Below are 26,490 nucleotides of genomic sequence, written 5' to 3' on the forward strand. Positions count from 1 at the left end.
TTGTACAGATTCCCCATGGAAACTCATGTGATTCTGGGCATTTAAACCATAGCCAAAACTGGTCATTTCAGCTCTCTCATACTGACAGCTGCAATAAGATTTTTGGTCTTTATATCTTTTTACACTAATTTTTGTAATGCCAGGACCAGTTGGGCAGCTCTTGAATGAGGCATCTCTCAATGTGATAAAAATCTCTTAACTATGCATGTTCCTGCACCTGGTGTCCAGATCAGCAACAGTACAAGAAGCAAAAATAAAGAAGAGAGAAAACTAATGGACTTCATGGAAACTACAGATCAGGTAAAAAAGGAGACAATCGTGTAGACCTATACAGAATTTCCTGGGAGAAAATACTCAGGGCAAGGGGAAATTTCCATTGAGCAGGTGACCCAGCTGGGCTCACATAAGAAACGTCAGTTTCCAGGACAACTAAAAGTGCCTTGTCTAGTGAGCAGAGGCAGACCAATAGACAGGAAATTCTGGCTGGGGGCAACACCCATGGCATGCCGTCATCTTCACCTAACAGCACATTTTTATACACCATTCTCAAGGAGAGAAAGAGCACATGGACATAAAACCTCAGGGCACCCTTTTGCTTGATTGACCTTTATGTACCACTAGCTGTTTCTGCAGACCAAAAGGCTGTAGCCGTCATGTAGAAGGATGAGGGAAGACTGAACTAGGGATATCCAGATGAACAACAACTACCTTGGAGCTACATGGAGTTCTTGCTTTTCCCTGACTGCCTGCAGCAGGGCCACATTGCCTCAAACACAAAGACACAGCAGAGCAACTCTGCTCTTTAAATGATTGCGAAAAATAGCAAGCTCTTGTGAAGGAGGCGTTTGGAGAAATGAGCTTTAATTCACATGTGAGTTCCTGTTAGTGTAAACACTGTACTGGGAATGCAATATGGTGAACATAGTAGATGGTCTAGGCAGGAACAGGCATCTAGAGATCTTAAGCAGATCTTTTAAGGTGACAGTTCCATGGAAGAATTTCCTATGCTGACCTAGTTACTTCTACTCTGCGAAAGGCAGAGCAGAAATGCTGCACTGCAGCTATGCTCCTATCTTGTGACAAGGTGCCCACTGGTGACAAGCAGGGTGAGAGGGAGAAGTGTTTGCTTGGGAACCTATAGACACTGGACTGCCCAGAAAACAAGAATCAGGAGAGTTCCTAGTCTAAGAACAGAGCTCTGGAAATTTACTATTGATATGCTGAGTTCCCACACACCATGTGGCTGCCTTTGACTCTGTGATGCTGAGAGCTGGTAGAATTTGTGACAGAAGCGAGAATGATGGACCTCTCCCTGTACCATCCTAGGAAGGACAGGGAGAAGGTCCAAAAATCTGAAGCAGGTGAGGTGTTCATTAGTTGTCAAAGTGTCTCCACCTGAACTTGGGTGAGGCTCATTTTCTAGCACAGAGCAACTAGCTGAGAGTTGCTATCAGTGGCACAGTGCTGCCTCCTGCATCGAAATATAACCTGGACTATAACCTAGTGTGTCAGTTGTTATATGGCCAATTTAGGGGCTGAAAAATAAGGAAAGCAAAAAAAAAAAAAAAAAAAAAAAGAACCTGTTAATGCAGAGAGATATTGGTTTTTCCTGGTGTAAAATGAGATTTCATTCTCAGGTCCAAAAATATTCAGTATTAGAGCAGAAATGTATCAAGATTATCTTTTAGTAAGTCACTTGAATGATATTGTACTTCTTAACACCAGAATGGAAAAGAGAGACTCCTTCCACTATGAAGTACAGGACTTTTTTTAATATGCTTAGGTATGTTGGTAACGAAAGCTTTTACAAATTTGCTGATCCCCAATTTCCAGTCCTAGCTTTTCTCTCATGAAAAATGTGAGAGAATGGAAGTAGTTAGCTCAGCTCTTATTTCTCATATAGATACCACATATTTCTCTCTAAATACCACATTTAAGGCCCCTTTTGTCCAATTCCTTTAGCATTGCTTGATCCCTGCCCCTCAGCCCCCCAGGTCCTCTCCATATGGCTATATTTATGTCAATAGGTGGATTTAGCCTAGTAGGAGTAGATCTGTAAAAGAGATTAACTGCTGCTCAGTACCAGGTGTCCAGGACACATATTTCACACAAGTGTAAAATGTACATAGGTCCGTTGAAACAGGTCCGTAAAGATAAATCACAGAGGGAGCAAAATTTTCCAGCTTTGACCCACTATACAGACAGGACAGAGGAAGTCTAACTCTATAGGAGTTCATATAGATGTTTTTAAGAAAGACTTCTATACTAAATATGGAAATCTACTTATAGTCAAGTCAACTCTACCCTCAGAGTAAGAATCACAGTACAAACAGTACAATTCCTTTTGTTTTGTTTTTTTTTTTTTGTAGAGGGTTTGTAAACATTGCATGAACTCTTTGGAGATGTTTTGTAAAATTCTTATGGTCTTTTCCTCTTCAACATATCAACATGGGAAGAAAATCATCCTTGATTTCAAACTAATATTTCAGTTTTTCTTCCCCACAGCCAGTGAAAGGGATATTAATTTATTTATTGAAAGATGAAAGCAAGCTCTTGTACCTCCTAATCAATATTCTCTGCTTCAGAGGATTCTTGAAGAGCAGAATATTTTAAAATGGAATGTTCTTTCATAGTCATATAGCCTGATATTCATGTAGTTCCCACACAGTCCACAAGTGGCTAAACTAAGGATCAATGGTTCACTGGCACAACAGAGCATTGCTGTTATTTCTTAAATGTATAATTCATATAATTAGTAGGTGATAAGAACACCCTTCAGTTTGTTTAGAGAACTGATTTGATTTTAAAAGTCTTGATAATTGACTTGCCAGGTAACAGGATACATGTATTATCAACACAAATCTCCTTCTCTCAAAATGTTTCAAAAAGTAGACATGTGAGTCTATTCTACCACATAAAAGTCTATTCTTCAATACCATGAAAATGTCCACAGATTTATGCCAGTACTCTACTGGGATGCTAAGTAAATAAGATCTCTAAGGTTTTATTCTGAGTCAGTGTATATTCTAACAGATATTTTACCAATAATATACAATTAGTTAAACTGTGAGTCCAGGTCTTTTTTGCATATTTGTCATTAAAATTTGTACCTGTCAACATCAGCACATTCTGAATAAGGCTCAATATGGTGAACCATAGGCCCAAACTCAGGCCCCTTTGAAGTTCCTTTTTACTAAGGAACAACCCTGTCTCTGAGACTAAAATAACACATAGCACTATTTTTCCTACAAAATAAAATCTGAGTGACTTTGCTTTGTCCTACACATCAGCCTGGTGGACTGTACATCATGGACATTACACACACATTCATCCATCATTCTCATTTCCCCTCTACAACAGTAAATCACATTTTTTAGTCTGCAGTTCAGCTGCCCAAAAAACCCTAAAGTGTATATGAAACCTGTTTTAAATTACTTAATAAAGCTTTTCTTACATAAATCTTATTCTACCTAAAGCTCCATGTGAAAGTAAAGATGCTTTGCTGTTCAGGTGAGTGCATAAGTTTTCCTCTTATCCAGTTTTACTAAGAGTGATTCAGAGTTCCTCCACAAAGAGCACAACAGGAAGCCTCCCTGTTTGTGAATTTATATCTGGACATTCCAGGCACCTCCTTGATACTTTTACCACACTCAGCACCTTCCTATTGCCCTTGCCTTTTCCTCTTCTTCCTCACAATATTTCCCTTCAAAGGAATATTTATTCTAAGTCCCTTCCTCCTTGATTCACAGACTGCCAGCACACGCTAGTTTTGGTTTGGAGCTGTCAAAGTGCTGAGAGATCACCTCATATGCACATCTTGACCGAGGCATCTGATTCCTGCCTTTTAAAATGGATGGGGCTCTGAATTATGGCTGTTCCCTCCTTGGTGTACACAGTAGAGCACTGGATCTTTTCTTCAGTTAGCTTCTGATTTGCACAAAACCTCAACAGCTTCCCACTCTGAAACCTTAAGTTTGAAATACAGTAGGTAACGGAAGAGAGAAAGACACATAATCACTACATAAAAATTTATCACTTGTAAAACCAAACAGTAAACTAGTTAACATTTGTATTTTAAACAATATCTCAATATTCAGAGGTTTTGTGAAAAAGAATAACTAAAGTGTGAATAAAAAATTATTTAAAACTTTTCAGTTTGGTGTCATTACATTCCATTCTATTGATAGTTATTATTATTTCTGAATAGATTATAAAGAAATTATTCATAAGACGTGTAAGATGACAGGTGCTTGAATAGAAATGATTTTGCAATTTGATAGATTAAATTGAATAAGTGAAGGTCCAGACAGAAAATGCATCTGCTTCATTGATACTGTCAGTTTCTTTTTCTAAAATTTTCTTCTTCAAGTAGGAAGTAGAAGACATTTTTATCTTGGCATTATTCCAAATTTTGTACTTGAGAGCAATCTAGTCACATTTTGCAGCTTAGTTAGAAAGGCTTAGAGTACTTAACAGAAATATAATTTAAGAAAAGTGTACCTTCTTGAGCATCACATTTGCACTGAGACAGCATAATGGTTTCATTCTGGGCTACTGGAAAATTCATATCTTCTCTAGAATATGAAGTGCTAAGACGTAATGTTCTGTCTTTGGAAGGAACAGGGTAAAAGGCTAAAGAAAAGTTAAAAAAAAATTCGTTCATTTATCTGATGGAACATCTTTCTTACATGCAGAAAAACCAGCTTCATTTGGAAGAAGATTGCATATTTTAGGGACATTAAACGACTCTGCTGATGTAAAACTCTGGAGCAGGAATTAATGAGGCATGAGCATTAAAACTTTGGAGTTAGAACTTAAGTAAGAACAGGCATTCATATCTATAATTACAGCTTTATTACCCATTTTAAACATGTTCCAACAAAAACAAATATTTACTACTGCTTAATAAATCTGTAACCCCAGCCAAGGTAGTACAAGGCTACTGTTTTGATAACCAGTGCAGCAATAAAATGGCTGGGAAATCTGAAAATACATTACCCTGCTCTACTTTGAAGCTCTGTCATTCACTTTTTGTAGATCAAACACTTTTTTCTCACTAGACATCCTCTTATGTAGTGTTATAACCACATGAAGCAAAATCCTGGCACATTCTGGTTATTAAATAGGGAAAATACATAATAATTAAGTTCATTTGCATTTTGCATACGATCAGCAATTCCTATAAAAACCAAAAGGACCAGAACTTTCTTTTTAATATAACTACTCTTTTAGAAGTGATGCACAGGGCTGACACCAGCAGTTGGCTTCAAGCACCAGTAATCCCACCTTTATGAAATTAAAATATGACCATGCTCTCAACGTTGGTGTAGTTAATGAGAAGGCAGCAGTTTTAGACACAAAAGACTGGACCAGTTGCAAGCTTAAGAAAACCAGGCAGCTTTCTGTGTGGGTAAACCTGTGTAAAAGTCATTCCAGAAAGGGACAGAAAAGTTCTTACCAACGACATTGCCTGCACAAGACAAGCTGAGAGCTTTTCCTGCTAGAGAGCATGAGATTAGGCAGGGCAGAGTTAAAAGCGATTGCTGGAGGAGAACTGTTTCACAGCTGCACCACATCTTATTTCCAAATAAGAAGCATTGTTTATTTATTTTTTTGGTAACCTTAAGACCACAAAATTTCCTTTTGTTTACACTGCTGAGAAGATATGAACCACTTCAGACTGAAGACTGCAAAATTAACATTGTCAGTAAATGCACAAAGCTGAGGCTGTTTTATTTCATCTCTAGGTTTTGGTTCACTAAATGCTGCTTCGTTATTACAGAATATGCTATAAAGCATACTGGTGCTGAAATGAATCCAGGCTTTATTTGGACAAAAATGGATTGCTAAACACAAGCCCAAAAGCAGTGAAAGCTCACTAAGATGCCCATTATAGGGTGCCAATCATAAGAGGTTTTTGAGCTCTTTCAGCCAATGCTTTTTTCCTGCCAAGTTTAAGAAACACAGCACAAAGGATAACCCCCAAAATAAAAGCCCATAATATCAAATAGGCCTTTCAGTGTATTCTATAATCCCTGCATTTTCCATTTGGAATGTAGGATGAATTATATTTGCCACAGAACCTTCTCTTTGAGGCTCACTAAATGCCAAATGGATCACTTCCATAATAACTTTCTAATGTGAATGACCACTCTGTTTCTATGCATTATCTATTTTTGTCTTAAGAAGCCCATGAGGAATCATTCTCAGCTGCAGAATATGGTGGCTATTTTTTTCTCCTTTCTAAACAGTTGCAAGGATTTTAATAGAGATAATAAAAGGGAACATAAAATTCATCAAACTAGTATTACAATTAATCTGCTCCTCATAATATTGCTAAAAACTTTCTTTCACAAGTTTGTATTTATACAAGTACAGGCTAGTTAAAAATCGGCATACTTCCCTGTGAAGTTTCAATGTCTTATGGAAGCATTAGGACTGGTACCTCAGATAAGAGGTCTAAGGAATTACACATTACCTGACATTTTAGCAATAAAGCAGTAGATTGATTTTTGAAACACCCTCTGCTTCCTACTGATGTTATATTCCTGCAGGGAACTGGGTAAATAATGTGTTGAGAAGCACACAAACCCTAAGACACTTTATTATCAGACACTGCCTCAGTTTCAGTTGGAGGCCAAACTACTCACGGCTTCAACAGTGCTCAAGCCACGCGTTGTCTAACTGTGGGGAGGTGCTGCACCAGCTGAGAGTGAGCAGCCCCTGCAACCAAAGCCTGTTTGAGGCTTAACCTGCTCTGTCACTATGCTCCTTTGTAGCCTCTGGTTGCTGCCTTTTGCATGGCCCTGCACGAGGCAGCTCACTTAACATCAAGTCAGGCATTGCTTAATATTGTTGTGCTTGGCACAGCAGAGACTCATCCCAGTAGCTTTTCCATTGATTTGACTGGGCTTTAGCTGATCCCTGTAAATACTAAGACAAACTTCAAAAGCTGGCAATTCTAATTATGCCTGGCAGGAAGATTTCCTCTGATATCCAGGCACAATTGTAGCAAGCCTCACAGAATAAAATATGTAAAAACCTTTATTAAGGAACATTGCCACTGTCTCTATACATACTAGTATGCAAGATCGCAGTCTGACTTGATTTAGTTTCATTTATGTCACAGCTTTTACTATCTCAGCATTTTAATTATTAAAACTTCAAACTTCTGTTTCTACTTCTATAGAAATAGTTGAAGGTTATGAAAAACCACTAATGAAAATCAATAAATAATGTATATTATTTATACATAGCAGTAGATAGCAGAGAAGTTATTTTCTTCTTTCAGTACATGTACATCTCATATACATCTGAAGCATGGACTTTCTGATAGATTGGAATTCTGAATGATTTCGTCTGTGATTTCCTGAGTAGAAATGTAAAAATGTAGAAATGTAAAATGTAAAAAACATGGAAAAAATATGCAGCTTTACTTTTCATTTCCAATTGAGTTATTTTCTATGTTTTGCATTTATGATATAAAATGTATTATTTTCATAGTTTTAAATAAGATTTTAATTGAGATGTAACTTTAATAGTGACACTGTACTAAACAATCTAAATGTTCACAAAGTATTTTTCTTGCACACTGCCTCAAGGGCAAGTTGAAAAATTAGTAAAGAATGAGCTTGTTGCTACCTAGATGCATGCTTATCTCTATCATATGAGAAATCCTGCTTCTCGGGTAGGAATTTTACCACTGCTCCCATAAATCTCCTTCTCCCAGGATTTCACCCCTTTTTCTTGGTATGGTTGGGATTTGCTGTGGCAGATGGTTCTCAGCCACATCAAAAAGCACACCCTCCTTCATAGCTAGGTCCCTTATCAGTCTGTTTCCTTTGTCTGAAAGGCTCTAAGTAGCTTTGGTGGTCATTGTTAGCTGCCACATTCATAGGACCCCTCCTCTGACATCAGTGCAAGGCTGATACAAGATTTTGTGTCTCAAATATTACACTCTAATACTTGAACAAAGAAAATAATTGCAATTTTATCTCAAGGTAAACAATAAAAAAATTAAGGAAAAAAGTACTGTACATCTTGTAGTGCCTTGCTTCATGTTTAAGTCTACTAAATCCTACATTTCAAATGGGAATTAAATGGCCAGACAATTTCTAGTCTGCTGAACCATTATGTCATGGAGTTTACAGCCAGCATGTACCAGGCTGTATTACCAGGGCTCTGGTAATAACCAGAAAGTACATTTGGAAGTAATCCCCTGGAATTAGAAATTAAATAAAGGGGTGACTTAACATCAATAAGTGAAGACAGCTGAGAAATAATGAACAAGTGACAGCAGGTAAAATACATAAAATACAAGGCAAAATGGAAACTGCTGGGTGCCATGCAAGAGGCATGGAATGTATAACCTAATAAATATGGTTTACAGAGACTTACACAGAAGCCTGGTATCTGGACATGCCCAGGGCTGGAGAAACAGGAGACTGGCACCAGCTGATGTCACTGCCCTGTGGCACTATTATCCATGGAGCAGCCCAGCTGCTCAGGGCACAGACCCCATGTCCCTGCAGCGCCTCACTGTAGGTTATTCACCCCTCCGGCAGAACTAGTGTAGGGTGTGAGGCAGGTCTGCACTGCAGAGGAGGGAGCTGTTTGATAAGGCCTACAGCAAACCTAGCCAGCTTTAATATCCTTAATCAGTGCAGCAGGGAGGGGTCAGCAGCACGAGCTGGCCCTGGGAATTCAGAGAGATGTTCTGGGCTATGCTAAAGCCTAAGCCAATTCACCTCTGCTGTGACTGCTGCTCCAACCAGCTCAGCTCTGCCTGCACAGATGGCAGTCCTGCCTCCAGCTGCTGCCTGGGCACACACACATCCACAGGTGTATCAGTGGGTTAGCTACAAAAAAACATAAACTGTACAGATCCAAAACACCACTGTGCCTTGCCGGGACCCAGGTGTATTTAGTGCCCTGTAACGGTTTCAAGATGAATAAAGCTTATGATGTGTTTTCCTGCTCTGGTTTTTAAGACCTAGTAACACATAATGCATGTCAGAAACAGAAAATATTGAATTATTAGGTGCAGCATTTCAGGTTCCTGTAGGCTATGTAAAAATTAAATCAAAGTATGCTAAGCTTTTCCCACAGTCAGAAGAAAGTTCCAAGGCAAAATTATCCCCTCTAATCTACTTTTCTATTTCTAGTATGTATTTTACAAATAACTTTTGCCTTATCAATTATTTTACAGATACTAAGGGCAGTCTTTGATGCATTATTGAAAAGAAACAACACTGCTCATTCGCAGACTTCTGTGTAGAAAGTGAACTGCTTAATTGGATGTTTCTATAGGCTGCCACAACTCAATTTAATGAATATTTAATGGCAGTATAATGTAGCTATTTTTAACAAGTAGCTGACAACTGCACAAAAAAAAAAAAAAAAAAAAAAAAAAAGAGGCTTCATAAATGGTGACATTGCACTGGAAAAAAAAAGTCACAAAGACAGAAACGTGAGCAAGCATGTATGACAAACTACTCATCAAAAATTATTATTAAAAATATTTTTAAAATTAGCACAAGGAAGAGGGAAATTAAAAGTACAGAAATATTCTACAAATCTCCAGAATTTCTGCTTTAGGTGCCTCCAGATTTGCGTCCAAGCAAGCAGAGCAAGCGCTCCACAGAGGCCCTGGCTGCGGCAGAAGCCCCAGCGACCTCCTCAAGTCAAGCAGGTAAAAGACGCTTGCATTGACTGCAACAAGAGGGGACTCAGCTCGTGGCTCCAGGATTTGCTCATCTAATCCAACCGAGCACGTCAAGGCTTGCAGGCTACCCCAGGTGGAGGAACCCAGCAGGAAACGATGGGGAAAGGGGGCCTGGGGCAGAGGTGGAGAATGGCAGCCCGAGAGGAAGAGGAGGAAGAGGGATGGCAGCAGATGCCAACGACACGGGAGGCTGCGGCAGGCCAGTGAGCCCAGCAGGGATGGCCCAGGCTCCGCTGCCCACCCTTCTCTCCGCGCTGCCCTGAGTCAGCGCAAGGCGCCGGCAGGAGCCGCCAAGCGCTGCTGCTGGCCGGGGCTGGGCAGGAGCTGCTCCGCAGCCTCGGCTGGGGCACGGCCGCGGCTGTGTCCCTGCCGGAGGAGCGGGGAGCGAGCGGCCGGGAGCGGCTGCGGAGGTGCGGCAGCTGCCGCGGCGCTCCCTCCGCTCCTCGGGGCAGCTGTCTTTTGAGCTGCACTTTTGAGGCGAGGTTTCAACCCATTTCAATTTCCAAAGTTGTACTCCATGGCTAAGAAGGCGGGTTTTGCTACAGGGAGAGGGAGACGCTGCTTTTTCCCCCTTCCCGCACTCTGCTGCCCCCGCGCCCTCCTGCCCTGCGCGCCCGCCGCCCGTCCCCTCCGGCCGTGCTGGGTGAGGCCGGGCCGGGCCGGGCCGGGCCGGGCGGCGCTTCCCGCCCCGGGCCCGGCGGGAGCGGCAGGGAGCGGCGGGGGCACCGGCACCGCCCTCAGGGCCGCGGGGCCCGGCGATCGGCAGCGCTGAAGGGCCGGTGAGGCTGAGGCACCGGGGCTGTCCCGGGGGACAGCGCCCCGGGAGGCGCCTGCGCTGCTGAGGAGCTGCTGCGGTGCCCGCGGCTGCGACGGGCGCTGAGGCGGCGGCGCTGAGGCGCTGAGGGCTGCGGCGATGGCGGCGGAGGCCGGGCGGGAGGGAAGAGGCTGAGGGGGCTGGCGGGGCTGGCGGGGCTCGGGGCGCCGGGACGCCCAGGGCGATGGCAGCGCTGCGGGGCTGCCGGGCTGGGAGGCTGTGAAGGGACTGGGGAGGCTGTGGGTGTGCTGGGGCTGTGGCGGGGCTGAGGGCACGCCGCAAGTCTCTCGCTGCTCCCGTTGCTCCCAGAGATCCCCGTCTGCTCGACGTCTCCAGAAGGGACCAGGGGCCGAGGGGGAGCGGGGGAGATGGGCCGGCCGCGTTCCCCGTGTCTGTCCCAGCCCGGTTTGTACCGGGGTAGCGCTGTGCCTGGATATAATCGCATCTCGGCTTGTCTCCAGTTCTGCCTCTGTGTGCACGGAGCTGTCGAGCTATACACAGTTCTGTGTCTTTAGTTACAGGGACATGGAGGTGTAGCTGGGTACTTTGATCATTGTGTAGCTCTGCACAGGTCCATGTTGTGTAGAGCCATTTTTATACACAAGTCAATACATTTTCACAACGCAAATAATTGTCTTTGTATCAATTTCTACATAAACCTGCATCGCATTGGGCAGTTTCCTTCCAGCTCCGTGGGTATTTAGAGAAGGCCAGGGATGTCTGTCACTCTCCCTCCATGCATGGATCTGTACAGGCATCTCTTTGTAACCCGTCTGTGATGAGATGGTGTGAACTGGCAGTGATCTCTGTCACTTGCCATGGAGTCAGCAGAGATGTAACTATGTGCAGTAAGCTTGTAACAGAACTTGTAATTGTATGTAAGGATCATGTAACACTTTTTCAACTCAAGTTGGCTTTGGTGTACTTCTCTCCGGGCAGCGCCACTGGAGCAAAGGTGCAATCAGTGGAATTTTGGAACTGAAACGAGTCTTGGTCTGTGTCATTGGGAGCAATTAGCAGATGCCTGCCTTAGGATCCAGGAGGACTTGGCAAAGAGCTGGGGGCTGGGGGAAAACAGGCAGGCCTGCCCAGACGATCCCCCGGTTGCATAAAACGGGCCAAGAACCGTAAACGGGTCTGGGCAGGCAGTGCAGCCACACGTTTGGGGAGAAGGCAATACAAGGGCCTGCTAAGGAAAGCTCCAGTTGCCATTGGGAAACTGGGCAAAGGAAAGAAAGCCCCAGGGCAAGAGGGCATCTCCCTTCTTTTGGGATAGCCCATCCCAAACTCATCTGTGCTACTATGGAAGGGGGATGCACCAAGGCTCTGTGCCTGGGGACACCAGGGAGGCCACCTGCCCCTCGCTGCTCACCTCTGCTCTCTGCAGCCGGGGCACCACCCTGCGCCCACAGCTAAGCCTGGCCCTGGACCAGCTGTGGGTGCTGAGCCCGGGAAGGAGGCAGCGCTGCAGACACAGCAAGAGCAGCACCAGGAGGGCTGTGATGAGGGTGCCACGTCCATCATCCTCATCAGGCCCAGTGGCTCCTGCATTGCCCCTTTTGGGTGAGTTGTGGTGCCATGTGCCATGGCAGGGCAGGAGAGCTTGCCAGCCATGGAAGCAGGAGGCCTTGGGCAGCCTTGCCTCTGGCCTCTGTGCAAAGCAGGAGCAGAGAGAGGCCTGTGTGGCCTGGCCAGCTTTGGCTTGCCAGAAGACAAGGGCAAAAGCAGATGCTCTGGCAGCTGACAGGGAGTCAGTGCTTGGTCAGTGCCTCTGTCCTGTTTGCTATGAATCACATCATGTTTATGACCTAGACGTATGATGATTTCTTCTTTCACCAAACATATTTCAGTACAAAATTTGCATTCATCTATAGAGAAAATTGATGCTCTTACTAAAATTAAAATATGCAGGGTCTTTTTTCTGGATCCTTTTCCTTTCCAAACTGCCTTACTCCTTTTAGCTTTTTCTCTGTCTAGGTTACATTACCAGCTAAAAAGCACTGCTTTTTTTATATAATCTGGGCCTGAAGAACACATCACAATAAGGCTTCCCAGTCCTTGCAGGAATACAAGGAACTCTACAAGTCCAAAAGCCAGTAGTGACAGCTGGATAGTCAGTCTGCAGCTCATCCAGGAAGTGGTGAGCTATGGAGGACTGTCATGGTTTGACACGGAAGGGAATTTTCTCGGAAGGAAGAAGGGCAAGCCAGTCTGTGATTGGGGTTGGATATTGGCACTTGGGCTGACCAATTGAAGGCTGAACGCGCCTCTGATAACACAGCGGGGTTAAAAGCAGAATTCCCAGGAGAACTCTCTCTCTTTGGTTCCGGTCAGGGTGCAGTGCAGACTCCTCCCTGCCTGGCCCATGGCTGGGTGAGGGAGGGGAGCCATGCAGCTCAGGTTGAGGTAGGCCGAACCGGGCCAGCTCCCTGCAGATGGAAGTGTGGAGAAATCTGGGATGTCTGCATTGCCCTCCCAGAGTCTCCCTGGAGAGAGAGAGAAAGAGACAGCGACGGTGCCAGCAGTACACCAGCAGAGGAGGTGTAAGAGGGGGGAACAGTGTGGGAGCTGGAGGCCTGGGCCGAGAGCCATCTAGAGAGTCAGGACTTCTAATCCTTCCTTGAGAAATGAAGGCTTTGTGAAATATTACTCCTACTTGGTTTGAGAGAGAGGAAGAGAGACAGCCTGGGACCTGGCATGTTAGGAAAAGATGTGGAGGGGGAAGATGATGGAGTGGCTTTTTGGCTGGACTTTTTCTTGTTAGCCATAGACTGAACCGATTTTCTCCTCCAAGAGAGAGACTGTATTTTAGGAGGATGCTGGTGAGCCAAGAGACCTGCTTCAACAGCTGAGAAAAGACAGGAGTGGAGGGAACAGAGAAAAGTTAGGGGGGTTTGTGGTGGTTCCTCCTGTCTTCAGAGAAGAAGAAAAGAAGATGATCTCTGTTCTTGAGACCCTCGGCCCCAGGGGAGGAAGAAAATGGGGGGAACTATGGTCCCAAAAATGAAAAACTGAACTGTTGTTTTTTTCCCCTCTTTGCAGAGCATCCTTGAAAGGAAAAATCCTAAGAGCAGTCTGTCCATCCATGCATTGGTGGTGAGAGCGCTGTGCATGGAAAGGAGAGTGTTACACTGGCAGATTTTCTCTGGGCGGTGCCATGTGTGACATGGAAACACAAGAAGTGGCAGCTGTGTTTCTTGGGGGGGTCTGTGGCACAGGAGGGACTCCTCTCTCCCTCAATGGACTGAGTACTGATTATCTGAAGGGTGGGAACCTGATTGGAGGTCCAAGTTGTGTCTCACTGTGGTTTATTGGAATTGGGTGGGGTGGGAGGAGGAATGTTTTGGAAGGTTTTCATTTTGGATTTAGTGGGTTTTTTCCTTTCTTTTCCTTTTTATAGTAGTAGTAGTTTAATAAATTTTCTCCTTTGTTATTAAACTTGGGCCTGCTCTGCTCTGTTCCTGATCGTATCTCACAGCAAATCATTTGGGGGGTTGTATTTTCATGGAGGCGCTGGCATTGTGCCAGTGTCAAACCATGACAAAGACATGACTGACTCAGGCTGGTCTCTGCTTACAGTCATTTTCTTACCCCACATGCCTGCAGAGTGACTGCTTCATTTCTGTATATGCTGCCATCTTCACTTTTTCTATGTCAGTCTTGACTCATTCACCTGGAGTAGTCAGCAGGGGTCAGGTCCCCTTATCATCCATCCTCTATTCTGAAAGACACAGCAAAACAAATTATTGGCTCATATAACCTGAGAAAATGACTGAAGGGAAAACGCGGGTGTCAAACCACTAATATTCTCCCAATCCCTTCATGGATGGAGTTAAGTTAGGGTTGGTCTGGCAAGTTTCTTCAGCAGCAATTTATACCCTATGCTGCTGTTTCATGTGGTCCAGTGCCATGTCTTTACAGCAAACTGCAAATTTCAGAAGTGTAAAAATGTTGGCAATTAAGAAATGATCCTTGCACTGGCACATACATACTAATTCTTGATCTGTAGTGATTGTTAGAGCATGCCCTGTATGTATTTGTACTAAGGCAAAGGTGTTGTCTCAAGGCAAAGATCTTTCCAACAATCGGCTTTACAGGATTAACCATCTTTTGTACTCTCCCACATTTCTTAAATTAAATGTATTTCCTTAAAATCTGTTTGCATCTCTTCTTATCCTTTATTATGAAAAATTATAATTTAAAGTGCACAATATACATAGTTACTGCTTTTTATACTTCTTTATTTTAGCCCAAGCCAACAAATCTTTTCAATTTGCTGACAGACCACATTATTAACATAGTTTCACTTTGAGAAAGGAACATCAAAACTGATTACAGCATTTCACATGAGGAATTCTCTATATAGAGGAAGGATACATACATATATATAGAGAGAAAGGATATTTTTACTGAAACATTCATAAATAACTATAAAATTTTTCATTCTTAAGTTAATACCCAAGACTGGGGAAAAGCAGTAGAGCTATTTTTCCAGTTTGATTTTGTAAGAATATTTCTTCTAAGTAATAATAGCATCTGAAACAATGTATCAAACTATTTTGGATTTTCTTTCCATTACCCTTTTCAATATATTTTAACACTATTTCAGAATACTCTTTCAGCATGCCTTCTTTTACCTCCATCGCTCGTCAACTCATTTAACTTCACTGGGTCTCCCTGAGTTGCTTCACAGCTTTCTTTGATTTTGCCTAACCAATATAACTATGTATTATTTGCAAAATCTGTTTTCTCATTGATCACATATTTTTATCCAGCAATAGATAAATATATTAGGCAACATCGCTTCTAGTGTGCCACAAAAGGGCTTCTGCAATGTTGAACACAATCCAGGAGCCACTGCTTTGCAATCTCTTAGCCATTTTCTTATCCAGTCCAGTCATACAACTCTAATCCTAATTGCAGTTAGTTTCCAGAATATAACCTTAACAACATTTTTTCAAAGGCTTTTGAGTCAATAATTATAGCTGACAGTGATCCATTGTCCACAGTTTGGAGCCTTCAAAAACAATTACCCATGACTGTAAAGTTATGTTTCTCTTCTCAAAGATGATTTAGAAACAGGGATGATTTAGAAACAGGAATGATTTAGAAATCATAATAAAGAGACACTTGGCTGTAATAGCTATGTTTACTCCTTAGAAAAAATGTCTTGATCACTGAAGAAAATAGTGAATGGAATTAACTAAAAGAAAAAAAAATTGGCAGAAAAACAATGATTCAGTATTTTATATTTTGTCGCTATTTCAAAATATATATATGATGGCACAAAGAAAGCTTACTGAAATAAAACTTTCCTTTAAAATAAATTACTAATTTACTATTTTCTTAAAAGATCTGTGCTAGTTCTGTTGAGATTAATCTGTCTTTCTAATCATTCTTTTCTAATTTTAATGAATTGGATGATTGTTTTGAAAGACTAAAGCACAAAAAAAAACAATTCCACAGGTTCACTCTTTCTCAAATTGCAATAGAAATGTTTCCCATTTTTCCCTACTATGTGCACAATCTGCAGCACTAACTTTACAGAGCAACAGCTGCAGTTCTTTGGGTCAGTTTTGGGTCATTTTTTCCCACAGAGATGGATCCATAATGACAAGACTCCACACAAAATGCTTCAGAGGCAAATTCAGGCAAAGAGTGAAAACTATGTCATCCCAGGTCTAACGTTTTTCTGAAGGCTTGCTGCCCTGCTCCGTTTCTGAGTCAACTGCCGCGGCCAGTTGTCCCATTGGCAGCAAATGGGCTACAAGAGGAACTCTGCTGTCTAGTCAAGATATTCCTGAGAAGCCATGCTCCCAATTTGTCCATTTTTATATAGAATTGCTATGAAAAGCCTTGCTATGATTTGATGGGCAAAAAAAAATCATATAGTATTAATATAAATTATATGTTAAAACAGTTGTTCTGTTTTGTTATCTTTCTGTGTTAACAAAAAGGAAAACAGTATAGACCAGCAGGCTGACAGCTTTTGGAGAGTAAAATTCTACAGCAAATCCTTTGCTCCCTCTAATTCCTTGATTTTCATTGCATGTTTGACAGCCTTGTATCCTCTAAAATGATATATACTTTTGGCTCTTTACACAGAAAATCTAAAACCTTCAGTTTATGAAAGATTAGTTTTACTGGAGCAAAGGACTTTCTGATTTAAAAAGCTCAGATTGAAATTAAAAGATCACAGGTCCTGAGATGACAGAGTTGAGCATGAAAAATAATATATCAACATAGGTAGAAGAATCTACAAGCCTTGCAGGATTATCATCAGTCGTCTCAAGTCATGTAGGACTTAGCATGGTTAGATAACAAAAAAATATTTAGTGGTTTGTTGACCTAAAGTTTTAGAGAGCCCAGTGTTCATCCAGAGGCCATCATACACTCATAGCAGGCACAACTACAAGTTGTGGTATGTCCAATGAAATAATAAAATATGCTAGTTTTTCAAAAGAGTAAGAAATAAGACCATGCTATTTTTTTAGTGAACACACGATATCTGGTAACTGCAGTATAACTACAGTATAACTACAGCTTCTACAATCTCATGTTTAAACTCCTAAAAATCTAATAGACAAGAATAAGAGCAAACTGAGAGCAAACTGCAAAGAGAATCTCTCTATTTTGTACCCTACAGATAGATCAGTTTTGCTTTCAATAAGGATATATCTTTTATTTTTGACTCCTAAGGAACAAAAACTAGAGGCATTTAGTATGTAACACTCGAGTTAAATCAGAAGTTTTGCTGGAATGTAATGATCTACAGGAAGGAAAATTTTAACCACATGCTAACCACATGCTGTTCAATAAATCTAGTGAAATTATTTTAGACACATTTAAAACTCCTTATTTGCAGCAACTTATTTATGCTTTCTTTCCTTTGTTTTATGTGAAGAACTTCCAAAATCATCTTCCAGAATTCTCTTTTGTATGTCTTTTTGTTGTTTATTACACAGCACTGTAACTCTGTAAACCATTGGAAGTTTAAAAATCAACATATTCTGATGTTTTGTTTGATATTAGAAAAAAATTAATTGTATTACACTTCTCTGAATTATTTTTCTGAAATTTGCCTTAATAGTACAAGAAAGTTTCATTCAAAGGTAGTATCTAAAATGCCAATATAGTGCTATATTTCTGTTCTTACAGAGTTTGACTTTTGAAAAGACATGATTATAGTGAGCCATATAAGTGTGACTTGGAGCAAATTTCTTTTGATAATGGCTAAGTACTTTCAGTTTGAATAAATGCAGTTATTGTCCTGCAAGTGTAGACTCTGCTTTTCTGTCTGTTTGGGGGATGTGCTTTTTTCTTTTTTGAGCAATATTCTCTTATGAAATATTCTTAAAGTACTTGGATGATACTGCACTACAACTTCAGAAACCAGAACAATCTGTCAGTTCACATCTCATAAGGAAACTTATTGTGGATAATTAGAAAGGAACATAATGTTAAGGCAACTCAATTTTTGTGTCAAGACACTGTCAATGTATGAATGTCACCCTTTTAAAATTAGAAATAAACAAAAATAGCTAGTAACAAAAATACTATACAAGCTTTGTATTTTTTAAAGATTTTAAGCTATTTAGGGTTATGGATGCTTGATCTATCACACACAAACAACCACTATTGCAACATTACCACAGACTCCCAGAGCTGTCTTCTTTCAACCAGAGACTATGCCCTGTTTGGCATAAGTGTTTTTAATAACACACAGAGTTTTTTGCAGGCAGTCAGTGGGCAGGACTGTACTAAATGCTGTTTGGGTTTGCTTGTAGGATTCTGCCTGGTATGGCAGGATTCCCTTGAAAGTGAGAGTACAAGAAGTCTCTTTGGCTTGACCTCAGTTTCTCAGTTGGATGATTAAAATAGAATTTGTAGACAAGCTTAACACAGTGCTTACTGCAGTTGGTAAAAGCACTAAAAATCTAAATATTTAAATATTTAACTATCATTAAGTTTAGCAAGGGTGGGAGGGGAGGAAGAACAAAAGGAAGAAGGGAGGAAGGAACTGCAGGATGGTATTTCCAAACATCCCAGATTTCACCATGGGGGCTGGGACTATAAAAAAGTCTTATAGGGAGGAGCAGCGATGACTTCATTACATTCAGTGGGAATGTAATAACAAAACACTTGGCTGCAATAGCTACGCTTATTACTTAGAAAAAAATGTCTTGATCACTGAAGAAAATAATGAATGGAATTAACTAAAAGAAAAAAAAAATTGGCAGAAAAACATGAGAGAACCTGAGGCAATCAACATAAAGAGAATTAACTGCCTTTATTCCTCCCGAAATGTAAAAGAGGAAAATAGTAAAAGAATACTAAAAGGAAGCATAAAAGTAAAAATGTTAAATTTTTTTTGAGTATGCAACTTAGGAAACAGGAAAATAGATGGCTATCCATTAGAAAGTGACTAGAAACACACAAAGGAATAAGGGAGGTGACAAACATCACAGCAAAAAATTTAAGTGGCAGGGGAGATGAAAACTACGACATCACATATATTGTAATGTGAGGTTCCTTGGTCAAATAATCACCATCTGAACCTTTGTAGGTCAGATTTTAATTCCCACAGTCTGCAAAGAGTGACACCCTTGTACAAGGTTTATACTTATCCATAGGGAAATCCTCTGGCCTCAGAAAGACTACAGCCCCACATGAACTTATACCAGTACACCTGTACAGAACCAAAAGACTATTGAGGAAGCAGGGAACAAGTTTGCTCTGTCTTTGGAGGAAGAACTTTTGCAAGAGTTCAGGTGGTTAAGTAGATGCAGGGAATGATGGTAAGGTGCATTTAGAGCGTTGCAAATGATGTGAGAAGACTGATGAGTTGTCACATAGAGTATTAGTGAAGAATGGGGTTTCTTTCTGAAGTAAATCCACATTAACTAGCAAATACCTTCCCATGATAGCTGTGTAATTGTTTGATTTGGTGAGATTAAAAGCAACTTCCAAAGGAATTTATTTGCCTTAATCACTAGATTTAAGTCTCTTACTACGATAATCAAATTTTAAACCTATTTAATACATAAAGCAAATAACGCTTCATCCTAAATTGATTAGAAAAAAAACAGATTATTAATGGGAGGAAAAGCAGAAGTAATGGTGCTTAAATGCTTTCCAAGGATCAGAGGCATAAGGTGAAGCTAAGGTTTCAGGTGGGCTTATCATGATGCCAGAGACAGAAGTAGGCATATGAATGAGCTGTTGCTGTTGACTTACAGCCACCAAATGGTTGGTGACCAACAATGCTGCCAGAATCAAGGCCAGGTGGGCAGGGCATGGAAGGGTGGGAAAGCAGCCAAAAGTTAAGCATGGTGAGGGAGCAAGTTGGTGTGGGGAGCACTGGAACACTGGAGAAAGATCTGGAAAGGCTTAGATAGCAGAGAGATCTGCAGGGCATCCACTGCTGTCCATGAATACTCTGCTTTCTATAGGGATTCCCATTGCAAAGCACCAGGTGTGACCTCCTTTCATGGTGTGCTGGTGGGGGCAGGAACTGCTTCAGGGACCCAAAGCCTGAGGAAAAGGGTGGGCTGTAGTTTGGAAGGAGTTATGCTGAATTCCTCCACCCCTCTGCATGGGAAGCCATTCTTAGAGAGGGATGAAATAGACTCATCACTCCATAGACACCTGCTTTCAACTCTCATTATTCAGGACTGGTTTGCTGTGGATTATGTGCAAGGTGCTTAGGGTAAAAATGGATCTGAACTCAAGTATGAATCTAAGACTCATACAGCATCTCCTTCATGTTATGACAAGAAACAATGACAAAGGTACAATAAGTATCTAGTTACACTTTGCCTTCTATGTCCTCATCAGGTCCACAAAGGCAAGTACATATCTGCCATTCTGGCAAGGTAACCACTAGGCCAAAAACATCATGCTTTGAAATTTCCAGTCCCCCTACCATTCTCTCTGAGTCTGATGTTTGGTCATTTTCTTCCATTTCAGTGTGTTGGTTTTTTGGTTTTTGTTTGGTTTTTGTTGTTTTTTTTTTTTTTTTTCCTAGCTGCAACCTTCGCTGTGACTAATTCACTAAGAAATAAAGCCAGCAAAAATGAATCATTAGCTCTCTTCTATTGATTTGGACAAACAATACCAGTCTGCAAATGCTTCCATCATCATATTCAGAATTGTACTTTTTCTTTTTCATTTTCAGTGACATTTTGTGTCAAACCTATAACAAATTCCCCATGGTGTTTTGAAGACAAAACTGCAGTAATGACTTTGGAAGAGCATGACATCCATATAATATTGTTAACTATTTATGACATTACCAGCTGGATTTGCCCATTGTTGCTGATACTTAACCTTTACTCTCCTTCTAAAACTTGAAAGTGCTTTTCAAATATATGCTACAGCATGATCAAACAAATTTAGGTAAGGCTGACACTGACAGTTTCTTTGTTTGGCATTGATTTTTCCCAAACAGAAATGCTATTAAAGCTAAGCAAAAGGCATTTTTCTCAAGTACAGTTTTAGCACTCCTGCTGATTGAATTGAAATGTCTATACTAATCAGTACAGGCCTTGCTGTAAATAAACCTGAAATATTGTACAGCTTTAGAAAGTTTCTTGTCACAAAAACACTGCCAGAAAATATCAGTGTACATATCTCTGTCATGCCACTTATCCAGATTTCCCTTCTTTTTGCTGTAAATATGGGGAAACCAGCCTTGGTACAAATTAACCAGGTTGTGCCTTTATTGTTTCTGTCCATTGGGAGAACATGCTCTGGTGGAAGTCATAAAATACTTCAAGTTGGAAAAGAGCCATAAGAATCACTCACCCCAGCTCCCTGTTCCTTTCAAACTGGCTAAAACTAACCATATGACCAAGACCATCATCTAGACAGTCCCTTGACTCTGCCAGGTTAATGCCATGATCACTTCTCTGGGGAGCTAGTTCCAGTGCCTGATATGATCCTATTAGTGAGAGCCTCTGCCTGAATTAAGGTTAAAATGTGACAATCTGCCAAAGTCAACAATATGGATTTCATTGAACAACAAAATGTGAGGGGGAGAGAGAGAAAGAAATGGAAAAGAGAGGAGGGAGGCAGACAGATCAAGCAGAAGACAGTCACCACTCAAGGATCCAGTTGTATCCTCTTGATCCCTAATCACCCTGGGCTTCTCAGTGGTGGGAGTCCTGAGGCTGTTCAAAACTTTTCGCTACTTATACATTTTAGCAAACAACAAAATTAATTAATTAATTAATTAATGCTCATTTGTGTTATGCCCCAGTCTCCTTGGCGGGTTTAGGGGAGTGTTGTTTGGTGTACACTGGGCAGTGTGCAGGAGAAACAACAATATTCTCCGCAGGTTCAATAACGAGCTTTTACCTGCAAACTTTAGCATATTACAATAAAATAGGGTCCTTGGCAAATTTTAAAATGTAGCCATTTTGGTTAGAAATACTGCAAAATAAACATATAAAAATAGCACTTAAAATGTATAAGTAAAGGAAAGAAAGAGAAAGAAAGGATAAGTGTAGACAGGTACATGGTCACCACCTGTGGATTATGAAGCAAGATTTGATTCTTGCAATTTTTTTGTCCATTGGTCAATGTGTTGGTCACAGTCTTGTCAAAGTGATGGTCACAGTCTTGATCCATCTGAGATGGAGGAAGCCCCTGACACACAAAATCTGGTGCGTTAATATAGGCTCAGGTTCGGTGATAATGCCCAAGTACCCCCACTGGGGTAATGAATTTTACAATGGATGATGTAATGCTGTGGATCAAGAGATATTTTGGGAATCTTTGATGCTTTATGACCATTTCTGAGACTTACAGCTGCCTCTTACATTGGTGAAGTATCTGTTGTGTGAATTATGGCCCTTAAACAGAGATGAACACCATCAGACCTACTGTGAATGTCCTGGTGCTTCCCCAGAGGGCAGTCTTCACAGCTGAGTCGCTTGTGTACCGACATCGGCATGTTGAAAAGCACTCCTTCACCTCAGCAGGACTTGCCTCTTATCAGCCTCCTCCCTTGTCTTGTTCAGCACTCAGCTGTTACCCTGGGTGATGGGTGTTGTTATATGTAGTAGATATAATTCACTCCATTTCTAATGATATATGTGATATTGAATATTTGTTAGAGTATACACGTTTGTATTAGGATTCCCCCTAACCCTCGCAGGCGAGACCAGGTGTATATTGGAAACTGATTTACAAGTAAGAAGATACAGCTCGCCAGGAGATGGGCCATGTCTGGGGAGATACGGGACACCCAGTTGCTGATCCTTGCATAAATGACCCGAGATGGATATCATGGAAATCCTCAGGCAGATACATGTGAATACAGTGTTCCCGAATTCCCATAAATTTCATCAAGGGATTCAACAAACTCCAGACACTGATTTGTTCTCCCTCATCACCAAAAAAGAAAATCTTATTATCATATGGACTCTGAATAGAAGAAAAGACTGATTGCTGAAATCTTGGCCTCAGGCAGAATTTTCCCTATAAAAACCGCTTGTGCCAGGATGGAAGGGTGTGGGCATGGAGGAAAACCTCTGCTGAGGCTGACTCCTTGTTGCACACCCAGGGCCGGCCCCAGGCTCAGCTCTGTTCTTTCCTTGTGGCTGGCTAGAAAGAATTTGATTGCAAAATAAATATTTTATTTTTCATATTAATTTGGCTGGACAAATTTTCATTTATAGCAGGTGTGCACCTGGGCAATCACTGTAAATGGCAGACTGAGTATTAACCATTAACATTCCAGTCTCTCTCAACTAGTTACACAGTTCTCTTATTCTATTGGTGTCACGATCTGCTTGTTGGTTAAATGATCTGCAATTGGATAAATGATTCCCTGTCTTCTACTAATTAGTCCCATGCTCAGTCTTTCTCTTAAGTCAGTGAGTTCTGATTTGTACTCACAATCTCCTCCTGCAAGAATTACCTTTCACCCATTCAGAGCTGATTTCAGCACAGTTGCTGAGATGGCTTTCCTTGTGGTTGCATTCTTTATGTCCATTATTTAGTGACATGCTCTTCTCTCCCAGGTTTGTTTATCTCTCCCTCCACAGTGGCCTAATTTACAGTCCAGTTTCAGGTATCCCTGTAGGCATATTTGGCAGTAGGAGCTTCTTTGGTCACAGGTACAATCTGTTCTGTAACTTGAGGGGATCTTTAACTCTATGAGCAGTTGCTTCTTTACACAGCTTGCCACAGTGGGAATTTTTGTCTGCATCCATTACACAGGATGTGCTAGCCAGATCTCAATTACACCGTGCTTGGAGTCAGAGCCATCCTGTTGTTCCCATCTGTGCTTATCCCATAGTAAAATCCTTCTGTAGTAGCAGTGTTGAAGACATGCAATTGTGCTCATTAAGTCCTTACAGTGCCATACCACACTGAGAGAAGGAACTTTTCCTAATGCCAACCTGAACCTCCCCAGCTGCTATCCCCTATGAGGAAGTAATGGGGTCACTTGTCACCTGCTCTTCTCCAGGCAGAACAAGCAAATTTACCTCAGACCTTCCTTGTAAATCTGGTCCTCGAGATTTTTCACCTTCATAGTAGCCCTCCTCTTGATATGTATGATAATAATTTGTGCCAATTAAATATTGTTGTAGTGAATCAAGGGAAATATGATTTGGGATGTATATATTTAGTTATTAAAAAATACACACACCAGCACTGTGAGCAGCCCCGCCACTTCACCTATTCAGTTACACCAGAGCCGGTTTTTTTCTGGACAATGCCTTATTTACAATCTAATACATGTGGCTAGTGTGGAGATGGGCTGCCCCAAAAGGATACTGGAACACCTGGGAGCTGATCGTCCTGGTAACGACCTAAGATTGGGATCGCTGGAGTCCTCCGGGCTGATACATCTGAATGCCATGGTTCACTAACCCCTGGATTGTTCAACCCCTCAGAGAAAAGAACTTTATGAAATTGTGGGACTCTGAACAGAAAAAAAAGACAGATGGCTGAAATCCTGGCCTCAGGCAGAAAATTTCCTATAAGAACTGCAGTGTCCAGAAGGGTGGTGTGTGTGTCCAGGGGAACCTCTGCCGAGAGGCGTCCTTCCTCAGCGCTGTCCTTTTCCTTGTGGCTGGCTCAGAGAGAATTCGATCCTAAATAAATTTTTTATTATTTCATTTTTAACTTGGCTGGACTAATTTTCATTTATAACACTCAGAACACACTCACACAGTCTGATGCCCTTCTTGTATGTATCCTACTTTCAGGGTTTCTCTAAATGGGATAAGGCTGCCTGAATAAAGAGACCAGAGCAGAAGGGTTGCACAGGTGGAATAGGGTTGTGTTAGATGGAGAACTGGGAATTTTGTATAAAATGGCTGTGAGCCATCAGCATTTCTCCTGCATGATCCAAAGAATCCAGTTCTGTTAACATGGTATGATTTAGATTGCCTTAAATTCCTTGGGTGTTTTTTTTTTAGCTCAGATGTTGGCTGTGCTGTGAGGAGGCACAATGGCAGGAAGGACCAGGGATTTCCCTGTCCACAGCAAGGGTAAGGAATGGCTACAGGGAGTGGGATGGAGGGTGGAAGGCTGAGGAAAATGGTGGTAAGCGGCAGGTATAAGTGGTCTCTTGTCTAGGAACACCATGGACTTTGCACCAGGGACATGCAGCATGCAGGAAGGGGTACAGATTTTGGCTGCAAAAAAATTAGAAAATTACTCCAGGTCAAGATAACACTCTGAGAAGAGTTTATTTTAAGGAGCAACCAACATCCTACTCTGAAGCAGCTGGCTGGCATGGGATGCTGAAGAGAAGAAGCAGACAAAATTTGAGGTAATGGTTAACAAAGCTCACAGGGCATGGAGTGCTCCTGAGCATCTGTGGCAAGATCAGAGTCTGATTTGATAATTCTGATTTGTAAGGGAAACACATACATTGTTAAATTGCTTGAATTATATACTTTTAAGAAAGTAAAAGCACATGATAAATATAAACAATTTCTGCAAAAAAGCTGTGCATGGTTGGAGCCTGTCTTTTAACCTTGCTGGAAATCTTTCATTGTCTTACTGTGAGACTTTGAGAAGAGTTAACCTCTCTGCCAGTTTTCAAGTTCCTAACTTGGACATGATCAGCCTCAGTGTAGTACTTGAAGGATAGCTAATAAGTATCTATAAAATGCTAAACACTGTATGAAAGATAAAAGAATCAACAGAAAAATCTGAATAAATTACTTGAATAAATAACACTGAAAAGAGTACAAGGTACTTCATTCACTCTATTGGTATGCTTTTCACCCATCTGTCATTTGTTTTCACAGATTCTGACCTCCTTGGAAAAGAATCTCTGTCTGTCCTCAGCACCACCAAAAAACATCTCACAAAGTTGAAATAATATTGTGAAATAACTATCATAGCTGTTGGAAGTGTACTGCCTATTATACCTGGGCATGTTTGTGAAGTTCTGAGTGTGCTTCTTCCCCCACGACTTCCACGAGGTGAGGAAGCACTCCTCTGTTCATCCCACACAAGGACACAGAACAGTGAAGACCTGGAAACTATGTCAGGGCAAGGAAACCTCAGCAATCCTAAGGACCAGGAATAGCGCCCAGGTGGGGTGGCACTCTTCAGACACCTTTGCTTAAACAAACCACCCAGAGGAGGCCAGATGTGACACAAGGTCTACAAAAGGATCCATGTCTTTCTGAATTGGAGGGGCCCAACAAGTAACCTGGGACACCCCACCTGTCAGGGTTTAACACGACATACCTATGTTTAGCACTCCAGGTCCACATTTGAGCATTGGCACCAAGCCTCACACCCTCCCTTAAAGCAGTGATAGAAAACATGAACTTTTGAAAAATTAACAGTACCAGAGAGTGTGGCAGCAATCATTATTTTCATCTGCTTAGATGCTGGTGTCAGGCCAAAAAGCCTATAAAGCATGAGAGCTGGCTTCATATCTGAAAGGAGTAGAATCCCAAGAAACTGCAAATGA

At 41.5% G+C, this 26,490-nt stretch overlaps 1 long non-coding RNA gene across 1 annotated transcript; it reads left to right on the plus strand.

Moving 5' to 3' along the window:
- Nucleotides 1-9,502: 9,502 nt before the first annotated feature.
- Nucleotides 9,503-13,976, plus strand: LOC140681691 (uncharacterized). Its single transcript, XR_012052747.1, has 2 exons — nt 9,503-9,691; nt 13,581-13,976. It is a non-coding gene; the product is annotated as an uncharacterized lncRNA (long non-coding RNA).
- Nucleotides 13,977-26,490: the final 12,514 nt, after the last annotated feature.

Source organism: Taeniopygia guttata, chromosome Z, assembly GCF_048771995.1.
Source record: "Taeniopygia guttata chromosome Z, bTaeGut7.mat, whole genome shotgun sequence".
Classification (NCBI taxonomy): domain Eukaryota; kingdom Metazoa; phylum Chordata; class Aves; order Passeriformes; family Estrildidae; genus Taeniopygia; species Taeniopygia guttata.